The sequence below is a fragment of the Arvicola amphibius genome, chromosome 12 (genome assembly GCF_903992535.2).
Source record: "Arvicola amphibius chromosome 12, mArvAmp1.2, whole genome shotgun sequence".
Classification (NCBI taxonomy): Eukaryota; Metazoa; Chordata; class Mammalia; order Rodentia; family Cricetidae; genus Arvicola; species Arvicola amphibius.
In genome coordinates, this window is record NC_052058.2 from 21003618 (window position 1) to 21017411 (window position 13794).

General features: G+C 39.1%; 2 long non-coding RNA genes across 3 annotated transcripts in view; both read right to left on the minus strand.

The window, feature by feature from the left end:
* Window positions 1-2799, minus strand: part of LOC119827592 — a 142426-nt gene extending 139627 nt beyond the window's left edge. For both annotated transcript variants that reach the window (XR_005287693.1, XR_005287692.1), the window contains exon 1: window positions 2481-2799. This is a non-coding gene — a long non-coding RNA (uncharacterized LOC119827592). The remainder of the gene's footprint in view (window positions 1-2480) is intronic.
* An 8577-nt stretch (window positions 2800-11376) lies between these two features.
* On the minus strand, window positions 11377-13423 carry LOC119827670. Its single transcript, XR_005287703.1, has 2 exons — window positions 11619-13423; window positions 11377-11533 (listed from the first exon to the last, which is right to left on the minus strand). It is a non-coding gene; the product is annotated as an uncharacterized LOC119827670 (long non-coding RNA).
* Window positions 13424-13794: the final 371 nt, after the last annotated feature.

Below are 13794 nucleotides of genomic sequence, written 5' to 3' on the forward strand. Positions count from 1 at the left end.
CTTTCCTGACTTTTGTATGTCATGAAACCATAACAAACTTTATATAATTTTGAACAAATTTTATATCATCCATTCTCCACTTCTGTATCTTCTTCAATGATCTCATGACAACATTCTATGCAAATGCTGGCATCGTGAAGCTGCTCCTACGATACATAAAATTCAGTGGACTTTCCTTACACTACACCTCATTCTGCCCAAGTTTCTAGATCCATAGCGATCTGCCTAACGTTAAGACATTCAACTACCTATCATGCATCATGTCTATAATCTCTGCACTTTATAACAGAGGCTGAAGGATTACTCGTTCGCAACTAACCTCAGCTGCTCTGAAAGATCCTGCTGCAAAGCGACAGCAAACGGCAATGGTTAAGGTACCTGATCTTGTAGCAAAGAAAACAAAACATACTCTCAGTCTGAAAATAATATGTCTATGGAGTGACAAATAATTTTGAAAATGAGCTATAAACTTCAGGAACCACCTACATCAGTTACTAAATGGATCTACATGGTATGAGATAAACAGAAATACAGACAAGTAGGACTCAATAAATTACCAAATCTGTGGTTCTCTGTGGCTACTGCTTCGTTGGTCCCTTTTCATTTTCAAAACTGCTAAGACACAGACTTCTATCATACTCTGGAATTCCTAGCAAGTTGGATTGACTAAGTTTATCCTCATAAATCTGTGCATTCAAACGCCTCTGAAAACATCTCCATCGCTGGTGCTGCTGCCCTTTCCTTTTTTCCATCGTTTTCATTCTTCCCTGCTTCATTTAACGCTTCTCCACTGCCCCATGAAAACATAGAACAGTGTAATGCAGAATTCAAAAACGGACCATTTATATAGTTAACTATTTTTTTCTAAAGGGTTAAGGTGTCCCAATGATACATTTTCAACAAGTTGCTTGTTCCATTGCTCCTGGAACAAGAAAATGCTCATGAGGGGGAAACAAACCTGAAATTTTATCCCATGACATATGCAGAAGTTATTCTAAATGAATCATAGGCCTGTATAAAAGATAAAGTTTTAAGAAATTCTAGGCAAAAATAAGAAATGAAAATTTGTGACCCTCAAATAAGGAAAAGGTTCTTAGTGAAGTAACAAAAGGCTTAAATTAAAACAGAACAAATTACAGCTTAAGCTTCACCATTGTTAGAAACACAAAGAGATAAACCCTAACCTAGTAGAAAGCAGTTACAATATAAAACTCTGAAATTATATCCAAGATATATAAAGAACTTTGCAAGTCAATAATAAGACACATTTTAAATAGGCAAAATATTTAAACATTTTACAAAAGATTACATAAGAGTCCTAATAATTATATGAAAGGATTCTGAGCAACATTAGCCTTTGGAGAGATGCAAAATAAAACCACAGTGAGATACACACCTACTCAAGTGGCTAAATTAAAATGCCTAACAACACCCAATGTGGTAACCAAGTAAAAGAACTGGAAATCTTAAATGTTGATGGTTGGAATGTGAAGTGCTATAACCTATTTGGAGAACAATGTGGCTACTTTTCTTAAGTTAAACCTATACAACATCCATGACTCAGTAATTTTTTCTGAGCATTTACACAAGAGAAACAAAAAAAATGTGTCCACAAAGAGTTATTTATATTTAGATGTTTTAAGAGTCATTTTCCTAAAAGTCTAAAGCTGCAAACAATGCAAATGTGTAAATTATAATATAGCTATATAAAGAAATATTCTCAGCAATATAATTAAAAGTGAAAATAGGGTCTGGAGAATTGCCTTGGCAGATGAAAGCACTTGTTTCTTGTGCAGAGGACCTGAGTTCAGTCCTAGGACCTCTACATCCGAAAACTTATCAAAATATAAAAACCGATGAACTATGTACTGTCTTCTGTGTTAGACTTTGTTGCATTACATTGTATAGATAGCATCATGTTGGGTCATTCAACATTGTAAAACGGCATGTTGTTTGTCTTTAGGATTCTGTGATGCTAAGCAAATACTCTACCACTGAACTACCCCCCATCCCCTTGCATCATATAATAGTGTAATGTTTCCCAAAAGTTGGTACTTAAAAATATTCTCATTTGACTTAGCAAGATTAATTCTCAGTGAGTAAGACTGGAGAGGAACACTGAAGTATAAGAAACATTGGAATTAGATAGCACTTGGAAATCCTGGATCTGGATTTGGAAACTTGTGGATATCAAAACATAAGGTTAGGGCAACTCTTCTGGTTTTGTTTACAGTGACTTCAGACAAAGAGCTGGCGTTGGAGACAAAGTGTCTAAGTTCTAATATACCAGTAATATGCTGTCTTGTGATCTGAGAAAGACCTCTCTGCTGGATTGATAAGGGTTACCACATCATTCTCTGAAAGTCAGTGTGCCTTTATACCATCTCCTCTGCTATAGAAAGATAATCTTCCCCAGTGCATAGGAACAGTCCAACATCCATTACCAAATCTGTGCCTATATCCATATCTTTAAATCTTACCTGGGATGTCCTTTATTTCTTGAGGCCTTTTAGTTACTAGGTCCTTAGTACTTGGAAGAATACTCCAACGCTTCCCAGTACACATCTAGATCATAAGTAAAATTATATTTTCATTCTTGGATTTAAAACTAGAGAATTCCAGACCTATCAAGCTAGAATACATCTACTTTTAATTTTTAGAACTGTTTCATAAAAGCATTTTAGGACTCGGCTCATTGCCCACCACATCCATGAAGTCCTGTCATAACAACTCATTGCCCCATCCCCATCCCTTTCATAAAGACTGCACCCACTGGAGTGCTGGAGCCTGTTTGTATCACCTCACCAAAGCAGGTGCACACATCATTTCCCAGATCCATATTAAAAAAAAAATTCATGTTTGCTAGATTTAAATCTATGGAGAAATATTTTTATCTCAGAAACTAACAAATATTAAAATCAAGACTTGTTTATTTCTTTAGAGTTGGTTGTTAATATTTACTCTTCACCACTTATTGTAGTTTAATTCCCGCTGTTTTGGACAATGTTGTCTGTTGTGTCCTTTGTGGTAGTCCTACTCCAAGTCAGAGTGTAAACTCTCTAAATATATACTAAGATTTCTACATCAGACTCAAGGAAGCACTCAATAAGTACTCCCTGGATGAATAATCAATCAAGAATTCTCAGTACAAGGTAATTTAACTGTTTGGCAAAGGGACAGAGGGGCTACCCATAAAAATAGTGGGACCTAAAATGAAAGAAGCCTTTATGCAGCATCCTGGAGTGAAAAGACTTTACCTTCTCCATCCTCCTTCACATCTTCCTGCATGGAACCAAATGACACTGCAAATGGAGAACATCTTTGGGAAGGGAGAAGAGTGGTTCAAGAAAGAGAGGATAGTTCCCAGGCTCTGAAAGTGATGCTAGTGAAAGGGAGTCTATGAGTTCAGAGATCGGGGGGAAATCTCAGAAGGAAGCCTGTTGTCTGCCCTGCCCTCCTGGGTCTCCTTTCTTCACATTTCCCTGAACATCTCCAGGGAACCAGAAGAGTGAGATTCCAAATAGATGCCAGGGGATTTTATTAAAAATGGGGATTTTTAGTTGCCTTGGGTGTTGATGCTTTGGGATCCCAGGTGCATTGCTTCCCAGGTGCATTCTCTTTCCTTCATTCAGAACTTGGCTGAAGATTTCAAGTATATGGTCCATGGATTTTCTCGACAGTGCACGCATTGACATACCATTTCCAACAAAGAAGACCTTTATGGAATTAGTTCAATCTCAGCTGGGTTGATTTTTCTTAGAAAATAATATTCCACGTCCTAATTGTTAGTCTCCCAAGAGACTTTCAATGTGTTAAACAAATTCCTGGCACCTAAAGTTCTCCATGCTCTCACAATGCCAACTCTCTTTAGGTGATGCAAGTTCCTCTGCACAATTGTAATGGTAATGGCTGTTCTTGGTTATCTACTTAACTTCATCTGGAATTAAATAAAATATATAAATGGAGGGCGGACCTGTGAGGGGTCTTTGTTTGATGTGAAGTAGGAAGATACAGTTCTAACATACATGTTTGAGGTAGGAAGACAGGCCTTTCATCTCAATCTTGAGGTGGGATGATATATGCCTCTAATTTGGACCACACATTCTGCTGAAAACCTATATAAGGAAATGGAAGAAGGAAGCTTTTGATTTGTCTGCTTGCCCTCACCTTGCTAGCAAGTCCATTCCTTCATTGGAATTAGAGCCTACTTCTTCTGGATTCCAGTGTACACTGAAGTCAGCTGAGAAATCCTGCCTTCTGTACTGAGTAACTACTGGATTCCTGGACTTCCTGTTCACAGCCAGCCATTGTTGGGACTAGCTGGACTGCAGCCTGTAAGTTATTCTAATAAATCCTCTTTCTGTATATAGATAGAGATTCATTCTATAATTTCTGTTATTCTAGAGAACCCTAATTAGTACAAAAATAGATCCCATGAGATCTTTCCAAGAGTGATGTTTCAATGTTTCCTTTCAACCCATGTTCATTGTTCTTTCACGCAAGAAGCGATAGAAAGATTTGATATATAATTGTTTTTTAAAATTTGGTTTATATTTTCTTTAATCGCATAAATGTCTGTGTCTAGCTATGAGTGTGTGTGCCTGCAGAGGTCAAAGGCACAGGATCTTCTGGAACTGGACCTTCAGATAGTGTGTGCTGCCCATTGTGGGTATTGGAAACTGAACTCAGTGAAAAGTTTTTATGGCCCAACAAACCTCTCTGCTGATGCAATAATCCATATCAGACCAAATCAAACTGAATTAGAAAATGCCAATACTCCTAGGTGACCTTCCAGGCCTCCCCCCCCCCCCAGGGATGGAAACAGGAAGGAAGACCGGGAAACCACGGAGAGGGGAAAGAAAGACAAGAAAGACTACCTGTTTGTTCTTTGGGGGCAGTTTAAACAGCCTGTGGGAGTGGTCTTGAGCATCTCTGGGGTGGGGTCATCATTTGGCAGGCTTTCTCGGAGGTGGAGTCTGGACTGAGGCAACTTCCAGGGAAGGGACCTGGGATGGAACGTTCCATCCAAACATTCCAGACTCTTTGGCTATAAGGGTGCCAGGGTGCTGGGGTGACACGTCCAACCAAACATCCCAGACTCTTTGGATATAGGGGGCACCGGCTTAAATCTGGTTATACTTCCTGCATGAATGGGGCAATGTGGGAGATGGGAGAGTTGGTGGGTTCACGCTCAGCAGGAGGTGTGACTGGAGAGGCATCTGGTTTACTGCCATCCAGGAGTTCTCAGGCATCTGTTCCTTGAGGGAGATGAGAAGGAAGGTGGCTAGGAGGAAAAATATATTGTTATTACTGGCCCTAGCCACGGGAAGAATCATTTAACTGCCAGAAAGAATGGAACAGAGAACTTCCCTGATTGTAGAGGAGAGATGGTACTCAATGGTGAAGCCCCAGGAGTTGGTGTAGGTGCTGGCATTAACTGGAGGGCCCTTTGTAAGTTGGTCTTGGCCCAGATAGCAGGAGTGACCTGTAAAATATGCTTGAAAATGGGTGGGGTTAAAATATGCTCTGGAGACTTAGTTTTTACCAGACAAGATTCTTGATAAAGCAGCACAACTTTTTCAGGAATCTGCAGGCATCTGTAAGACACCTGGAACAGGAACATTTTAGAAGACAATCAAAGGGAATTGGGAACTCTGGATCTCTGAAGACCTGAAAAGTGTTAATCCTGGACTATGGAGCCTGTGAAAGAGGCACACCTGTCTGTATTTTTAGCAGGAAACCTAACAAATGAAGTAATGAGCTACTAGTACCTTAATTCAATAAATGCCATTAGACAGATCTTAGAGGGATAAATGAGTAGAAATGAGACAGCTTTTTTGCTACACAGGCAATCCCAAGTCTCTCCATAGTAGTCTTTGGCAATCACCAGTCTAAGAAGCAGTACTTGCCCTTAGCTGCTGAGTCCAGGAGGCTTTTGTTCCTGTGGGGGAAGGATTTAGTCTGTCTTGACAGGACAAAACCATTCCCCAGTGTAAAGTCCAGGAAGCTGATGAGGTGGAAGGTCACTTTTTGTTGAGTGGGTGGCTTTGTCATACCCAAAGGCAAGCCTCCAGGTAGAAGGTCTTCTGTAACCATGTATCTTTTGGAGGAGTTATAGGATGCTGCAGGAGCTGAAATGTCTCTGTGTTAGAAACTCTTTTGTTAAATGTCATACTCTCAGATCTGTAAAAGCACTTGAGAATCAGGGTACAATTACCTGTTAGGTATATTTAAATTATACGTAAGTTAAATTTAGAGATATACCTTACCCAATCAGTACAGCTTACCAATGCTAGTAGAGGCAAGAAGATTAAAAGGAATATTTTAATAAGTCAAAGAATATTGTAGGGTGGAACGTATCCTTGGTGGGTCCACCACTCACGGGTACTCTTACCAAAGACGGTGCTGAGGTCAAAATGATGACTACTCACGTATTTGTATTTGTTTTAGAGCTGTTGTAATTTGGAGTGACAAGTTTTAAAGATCTTAAAACATGTGCACATACATGTCAAACATAAAAAACCAAACATACTACGGAAACAAACACACATATACACATACCCACATAAAACAAGCACAGTGTTGCCACATTATTTTAACAGACAGACAAAACCTTTTTAGGAACCTGTGTCAGCTGAGCAACTTAAAATCTTGGTGTAGGCGGCAGAAGCCAGGGAAGCACACAGGTGGTTCCATTAAGGACCAGATTAGCAGACACTGTAAGGGAGATCAGAAACATAAGGACAGAACACCCATACAGTTTTAGAGTGGAAGGACAGGGGAAATGGATCCACTGTATAGCACAAACAGTGAAAGAAGTGGGAAGGGGTATTGGGGAGGGGGAAAGGGAGCATAGCATCCAGAAACCATGGGCATATGGGGGCTTATTTGTTTTATATTAGGCGTTAAAGGATGTACAGGGTTAACCCCAATTTAAAAGGATTTTTTGTAAAAAGCAGCCCAAAGGTATTTGAGGATCCAGCTTCAAATTGCAGGTGCCCATCTTACAAGTCTATGCCGAGACTCAGGACTCAAAGCCTAGCACAATGCATCCACTGCGATAGACTTTTGAGTTGAAAACAGAGAGATATGGGGAATTTCTTGGAAGGACTTCTCCTACCTGAAGGAGCCCCACAGGGGCAAGTAGGCAAGTAGGGTAGGGCACCTAGTAACTTCCTGACAAATGTATGAGCCCGTGGGCCTTAGGAGCAATGACTTAGAAAAGAGGAATTTACCCAGATGAAGCCAGTCTTAGCCTAGCAGAGAGCAGGCACAGGTGGGAAGGACATTTTCCAACACATAGCTCTGAGCCAGTTGGAAAAAAACAGCCCCATCTCAGTGGAACCTCCAGATGAAAAGTTTTTACAGCCCAACAAACCTCTTCACCAATGCAATAATCCGAATCAGACCAAATCAAATCAAATTAGAAAAAGCCCAGGTTTAATGGATGCCAGTGCTCCCGGGTGGCCTTCCAGGTTCCCCAGAGATGGAGACAGGAAGGAAGACTGGAAACCACAGAGAAGGAAAAGGAAGACTGGAAAACCATGGAGAGAGAAAAGGAAGACCAGAAAGACCATGTGTTTGTTCCCTGGGGGGCAGTTTAAACAACCTGTGGGAGAGATCTTGAGCATCTCTGAGGAGGGGGTCATTGTTTGGTGGGCTTTCTTGGGGGTGGAGTCTGGGCTGAGGCAACTCCCATGGGAAGGACCTAGTATGCAAAGTTCCATCCAAATGCTCAGGTCCTCTGGATCTGCAGTGCAAACTTTTAACCACTAAGCCATCTCAGAGTTATCTTGATATAAATTTAATTCTTTATAACTTTCATAATGCTAAAATGGCTCATATTTAATACACACAGAGAGAGAAATGATCATAATAAACAGTCACCTCAACTATGGCATCTGTTTCTATCAGTACAATTAAATGTTCTTAAATCTCCACAACATCCCAATGGAAGTCAAAATAAGGAATTTCTGAGTTTTATCTAAATCCTGTTTTACATTTTGTTTTCAATCCGATAACCTCTCAATTCAATTTTATCTTCTGTTCATAGTGCCCTTGACATTTTGTTTAGCCCTTAATACTTTAAAAGTTATGTGAAGCAAATACATAAATTCTTAAGTTGATTTTCATTTATGTCCAAGATCTATGTCTTTCTCCTTTTACATGTTTCTATCAGCTTTTGCATGTGAGAGAGACAATGTCAGCATTAGATAGAGCTCCTCCAACATATTTTTCTTTTTTAATTAATTCTTAGGCAGCATACAAAGGTTTATTGTGACTTTATAAATTTTCTTTTTCATTTAATATACCAACCAGTTTTCCATCTTCCTCGTCATCCCATTCTTCCCTTCCCACATCTCCCAGACCTAACCGCAACAATCCACTCCCCTGAGAGGGTAAGGCCTTCCATTGAGAGTCAATAAAGCCTGGAACATTAAGTTGAGGCAGGACCAAGCCCCTCCCCCCTGCATCAAGGCTGAGCAAGGCATCCTACCATAGGGAATGGGTGACATTTTTATACATAAAGCATTAGCATTGTTCTTTTTCAATTGAAATTTATTGTTCATTATATTTTGATAACGTTTCTCATTTGCCAACTCTTCCTAAATCCTCCCATCCCTCCACCCAAACAACTTCATATTCTTTCTCTACCTGCCTATCTATCATCTGTCTATCTATCTATCTATCTATCTATCTATCTATCTATATCTCTATATATCTTGCTCAAAAAATTTTAAGATAACAACAAAAAAATCAAAATGAAACAAAAACTCACAAAAACATGGAGTTTGCTTTGTGTTGGCTAACTACCTCTGGTCATGGGCCCTACCTTAAAGTGTTGTTGATATACCCAGTGACAAGTGATATTCCATTGGAAAAAATAATTTTCCTTTTGTCAGTCGATATCAGTTGCAGAGAGCTTCTTAGTGGTAAGAACCAGTGTCCACTTCCCCCTCTCTATTCTAGGACCCTATTTTTTTAATCTATGCATATCTTGTGCCTGCTGCCACAGTATTTGTGAGATCATGTGTGCATCAGTCCTGTTGTGTCTGGAAGACATTGTTTCCTTGGAGTCACCCATCACCTCTGACTCTTACAATCTTTCCACCTCCTCTTCTGCATGGATCCCTAAACTATGAGAGAAGGGGTTTGATAAAAACATTCCATTTAGGCTATTTCATCTGTGCTACATTGCACCAGTAAGTCTTGCAGGTATGTGCTTTTATAGGTTGCAGGCTTTGTAGCTGAGTTAAATATTGATGATTACCTATCTCCCTGACAACGTGCAGAGTATGTTCCATAACCTTATTCAGTAGAGGTGAATGAAGTTTCAGTTGAGTGCTTCAAAATCTCTCATTCTCTGCATATTGTCCAATTGTAGGCTTCTGTGTTAATACCATCTACTGCAAAAAGAAGATTCTTTGATGAGGGTTGAGCAAGGCACCAATCTATGAGTATACCAGCATATTATTAAAAGTCATTTTATTGTTGTGTTACTTTAGCACGGTAATACTAGAAGGTTTTATCCTAGGACTTAGGACCCATGACCTATCTAGCCTCAGCTTCTTAGTCCCTTTAGCAGTTTCAGGTATGGGTTCCATCTAATGAAGTGGGCCTTAAGTTCAATTTAAAACATGCTTGGTTATTCCCATAACATCTATGCCACATTACAACAGTAGATCTTGCAGGTATGTGTTACTTTGGGTTGCAGGTTGCAAATGATATTGATGCCTAACTCTTTCCTCTGGCAATATGCAGAGCCTCTTCCACAACCCTAGTCAATAGAGGTGAAGCTTCTAGTTGGGCACCAGCTTGACTTCTCTGTGTTTGATGACATAAGTGTTGTCTTCACAACAGGGTGGTGGCATCAGGCTATGGACAGCAACCACTAGCCCTGGCAAAAGTCTGTGATGTTTAGAGGGTCCATGGGATTCAATGACACAGTAAGACATAGCCCATTACTGGCATTGGAGGCTTTACTTAGTGGCATAAGCTGTCTAGTTGGGACACTGTCTCCCCAGTTGTTTTCTGACCCCATTTAAATTCCTTAAATATATGTATATATTTTAGGGAACTTCCATAGTTGTAGATTTCAATATGCTTTTTCCAAACATCTTTAATGCTAGTTGTCCCTTCCAATAGTCGTTCCTTTACCCTGTTCTCCTGTCCCCTTCCCAATTTAATCTTCCTTTTCTAGTTCCTCCCCGCTTATCTCTTAGTAACACTATATTCTATTCTCCATCCCTTAGTAGATTCTTTCCTCCCAACTGTCTCTTACTAGGTACCTAAGTTTTGCAATTGTTTAGATTGTATCACTCATACCAAAAGCTTAAAAGCTAACAACCACATGTAAGAAAGAAAAAGATCCACTATTTGTCTTTGGGGGTATTACAGATCCCTTCCACTTCCCTTTTCTATATGCCTCCCTTTCTTCTTTGTCTTCATCCTCTCTGTGTATATTAGATACCTCATCCCCTCTTATTGTGTTATTTCTACTTTCATGGCCTACACACACACACACACACACACACACAACTTTAAAACTGATTTCGTGTATGAGACACACACACAACTTTAAAACTAAAACTAATTTCATGTATGAGAGACAACATTCTATTTCTCTTCCTGGATATGCTTTATTTCAGTTAGCATAATAATCTCCAGCTCCACCCATTTTTCATACAAATGTCATAACCTCATTGTTAATACCTATGTGAAATTCCATGGCATTAAGTATCTTTTTTATTCTACTGTAGATGTAGTTCTAGACTGGTTCTGTATTTTGGTTATTGTGAGAACTGCAGCAGGAGATTTGCAACTATTTCGGGAGTATGTTGACATATTTTTTCCGGGATATACCCAGATGATGAAACTGAGTCATATGGGTTTATTTTTATTGTTTGAAGAAACTGCACACTGATTTATGATTACATACATCAGTTTACTCCCCCCCAACAATGTGTAAGGATCTCCTTTCTCCACATTTTTGTGAGGTTTTATTCAATATTTGCTTGCATCTTTAAACAAAATTTCAACCATATGGAAATGTTGCAGGTGTAACACAAGAGACCCCTGCACAGCCTTTTCCCAGGTCCTCAAGTTGTTTACATTTTGCTCCATTTGCCTCAGCAGCTGACATCTAAATCATATTAGAGTAAAAGACATTGTGTTCCTCATTCCTAAATATATCAGTGTCTGCTTCCTAAGGGAAAAGAAATTATCTTACATAATATAATCAAAATTTAAATATGTTAAGGCCATTGTCTCATCTTAAACACTGCCAGAGAACAGAATAGGATGTTGTGCTCAGTGTTCCATGTTTATAGCAGAGGATTTTGATAAATCAGTGGAAGAACTGACCCTTTAGACCTCTTTATTCCAAAAGGAAGACAAGTTTATTTAGTACACTATAAGGAGTGAAGCAGGCACAGCGATAAGGAAAACCAAATGGGACATATGACCGTAGGCTACAGGAGTCTTCATGCTGAAGAAGTCTTCACTCATTGGGATGAGCCATTCTGTATGCATTCTGTATTCATGGATAGATATGTCAGTACCATGAAAATGAGGGTGGGTCTGTGACAACAGGTTGCAGCTAATTATCTTGACCTTACCATTCTGATGTCCCACAATTTAGCCTTTTGTAACAGGCTTGTATTGAGAACCTGTTCTGTTCCTGGTCTCCTTCCTATCACACATGTCACAGCTCCAATGCTTCCCTTTCCACTCTGAAGAGAACCTTGCTTCTTTTCTTTTTCTGGTGACCTTGTTACTGTGTCTATTCAGAGAAGAAAGAACACCAGAGTCAGAAGAGACTTTCCTTTCCTTAACTCATTATCTCCCATTCTCCCACCTGATCAAGATCATTGTTCTAAAGCAGCCAACTTCCAGGGAGTGACCGATTGCCCAATACGAACATCCATCCCTTTAGAAACCCTGCAAGGTTTATCTCTAATTTTCTCCATGACCCAAATAATCACTCTTACTTTTCTCTTGATCATAGCTCATCTATCTTCCCTGGCAATATTTGTACCGTTTTCTTGGACTTACGGGAAAGCTAAAGTACAGTGGCCTTTTCTAACCACGCAGGAGTAAGTTGCAATACAGGACTATCAAATATCTCAGTTTTCCCATACAAGCAAATACATTCTTCTGTGTGAACACAAAGTATTCTCCCAAACCAAGGAATGCACACTGTAATTCCTGTAATGAACACATACAAACATCATTTCCCAACCAAGCTTTTGCAGAGAGTGATCATCTGAATCTTAATCACAAAGGATTCAAATTCAGAATTATTCAGAATCAAGCTTTGCATTTACAATTTTCTTCTCTTGTCAATCTCTCTGTCTGGAAAAAACTTCCTTTTGTGTGTGTTTTGTTTGTTTCTTTTTTTTTCATCACATGAAAACTTCCAAAGATTGCATTCAGTGATTGCCTTAATAACCTTAAATTTTAGATTTTCTAGAGTTTTCTCATGGTTATGTTTGTGTTTATGGTTGCGGATAAGGCAGAAATGATATTTCATTGTTCAATTATTATTTTTCTCTTTGTTTGTTTATTATTTTCTGTACTTGGAATGAAATTCAGGTCCTTGAGCATGCTAGGCCAGTGTTCTACCATTGAACTATACTCTCAGTCTTGCTTTTTCTTTCTTTTTTAAAAACAATTGAAAAAGTATTTTTTAATATAATATATTCTGATTGTGGTTTCCCATTTTCTCTCCTCCAGCTCCTCAAACATTCTCCCCACTTCCTTACCAATCCAAATCCACACTCTTTTTTTTTGTCTTTCTTTCATTAGGATAAAAATAGGCATCTAAAAAAGTCAGCCTCACTTTTCTGAGACAAAGTCTTAACATATGAGGCAGTCTGGCTTCCAATGTGCCATGCTCTTGCTTCGGCCTTCCCTTAGTTGGAATGATATGCACATGCCGATTTGCCAGCCTCTGAATTAACCTACTTCCGATGATATTCGATCAATTTATTGAAAGAGTATAACCCAAGACTCTATGTTTTTTTAGCCACTCATTTGTCATTTTAGTTTGATAACCATTTTGTACTTCATCACTATTTTTATTACTCATGTGCCACATTATTATAGATTTGTAATTTGTTATTTTATTCAGTGATATATAACTATTTTATTATCTATGCTAGCATTCAAATTATTCCAAATTTGCTCCAGGTGCTGCCCTTTAAGTTATCTTTAGTTCAGTTTTGACGGGTCTTCATCACCATAATCAAATGAGAAGTAAAATCAAAATCACAGTAAGAGTATCACCTGTTCGGCTACTTTCAAAAATAATTTTAAAATAAATGTATAGAAATTGAAATCCTTGTACATTATTAATAAAAAGGTAAAATAGTGAACCATTTAGGAAAAACAAAGCAGCAAGACATTGCTCCAAAGGAATTTAAAATGCTAATAGCCTTGGCGAAAGCTGGGAGGACTGGACTAGAACAGCATCTTCTGCACATGGTAGGACTGCCACGCTCATGCACTCCCAGCAGCTGTGGTTGTCTGTGTAGGGACTGCACAAGATCAGGTCAGGTGGCATTTTATCACGGGTTGGAAGGGGGTCATAAGGCCCTGCCTCTGAGGAGTTATGAACAGTTGGTGGTTTCTAGTGGAGGAAGAGTCAGTTTTCTTTTAGGATGTGATGCCTGGCATACCGACCATACCCTGCTGGTTAGCCCTACACACAGAAGTGAATTCACATGGCAAAATTAGATCCAATAGGATGCTAAAAGAAAACACAAGTAGGGGGAATAAGGAGGTGGGAAAGAT